The following is a 1,815-nucleotide window of genomic DNA, read 5'->3' as shown; positions in this document are numbered from 1 at the left end:
TTTTTTTTGACAGAACCAGGGATTGAATTCAGGCCCTTGCACTTGCCAGGAAGGTGCTTATTCTACTGAGCCATCTCCCCGGCCCCTATTCTTCCTTAATGCAAGTTATAACGATTTTCAGATAAAAGATTACTAAACAATATATCACCTATTGAATGGTTTTGAAAAAAAAATCATGTAAGTAATTATTGAACCTGAAGGGAAACATGCCAGAAGGTAACAATATCTTTTAAAATAAATACTATAAGAAATGATAACCATCTAGGTAAATATTATAAATAATGTGATATCTTTTAAGTCATTTAAAATGATATTAAAATTTAAAGGAATCATAGCATTCTCTAGCAGTGTTATGAGTGTATATAGATATAGTGCATATGACAAATGTAAAGCAAATATCAATGACTACTGGGGGATATGAAAGACTATATCTTGTCTAGTTTTCAACAGTTTTGTGATGCCATACAATATGGTCTCTGAGTACATTGTAGAATGGTAAATGTGCATAGCCCAATCCAGTAAAAATAGGAGACAACCAAAGTGGTAGTAGAAAAATTCACATGGTACACCAAAAACAATTCCAAGAACCCAATTCAAAAACGACAATGAGGCATAAAGAAACAGAAAAGAGGGAAATTGAAAGCCAGCGGTACTGTAGACAAAATCCAATTATATCAATAGTTTATATCACATATTAAGTTGTAATTATTTAAATACTCTTAAAGGACAGGCATAGATCAACAAATTCAAAACAAGAATACATAGTGCTACTGTCCCTTATTAACAAGGATTCCTTCACTAAAATACAGAAAGAAATGAAACTTACAATGCAAAGCCCCATTCACTCATAGTAAGCACAATGTTCATCATTGTTATTTTAATCAGAAAGCATTGAGATTGACAAAGTGTTTACAGAGACCAAGAGGAGAATGTCACCAGGAGAAAATGGACAATGAGGAATACATAAACGTTAGACAATTCCATATCTAGTAAAAATAGAAAAATACAATTTTGGAAAGGGCACACATTTTACTTCTTTTTTGGTTATTAAAAAAATCCTTATGTGAAAAATGACACAGCAGCATACCAGGACATTGAAGTTGTTTCCATCTGTGCATGTTTTGGGTAAGTGTAATGTTGAAAATGTTGGACTAAAGGCTAGGGAGTTAGCTCAGTTGTCTAAGAGCCTGCCTAGCAGGCACAAGGTCCCAGGTTTGATCTCTGGTACTGCACACCATGCCAAACCAGCCACAGAAACTGGGAGTGGTGGTGCACACCTATAATCCCAGCACTGGTGAGGCTGACACAGGAGGATCACAGCAAGTCCAAGCTGCGTAGTGAGACCCTGTACCGAATAAATAAATAAAAGATTTTTTAAAAAATGCTGCATTAAGTAACAGTAAAACTGAGCTATAGGTTTGATTCTCAAGTGAATGCAATAAATACTCTTAGGATAGCTCACTGTTCCTCACCTAAATGCGTGTTTTACAAATATAAACATCACTTAAATTTCAAAAGTGAAAATATTTTCCATTGGTCATTCATGTATTTTTATGAAAAAAATCACAAGTTATAGAATTATAAAATGGAAAGTATATAATTATACTGTTTTCTTTCACTTTGTGGTTTCCTGTCTGTACTCTTTTTCCATATTTCTGTTATTTAGATATTTTTGGTATTCTCCACCTTGATTTTTATGCACAAATGTACACATATGCTCTGTTTTAAAATTCTTTTTTTTTTTTTTTTTTTTTTTAGGGAAGGGTCTATAGGGTGTTTAGGGTCTCACTACTAGATCAGACTCATAGTGATCTG

This window comes from Octodon degus, unplaced genomic scaffold (genome assembly GCF_000260255.1).
Source record: "Octodon degus isolate 3935 unplaced genomic scaffold, OctDeg1.0 scaffold00154, whole genome shotgun sequence".
Classification (NCBI taxonomy): domain Eukaryota; kingdom Metazoa; phylum Chordata; class Mammalia; order Rodentia; family Octodontidae; genus Octodon; species Octodon degus.
Note: the sequence above shows the minus strand (reverse complement) of the source record.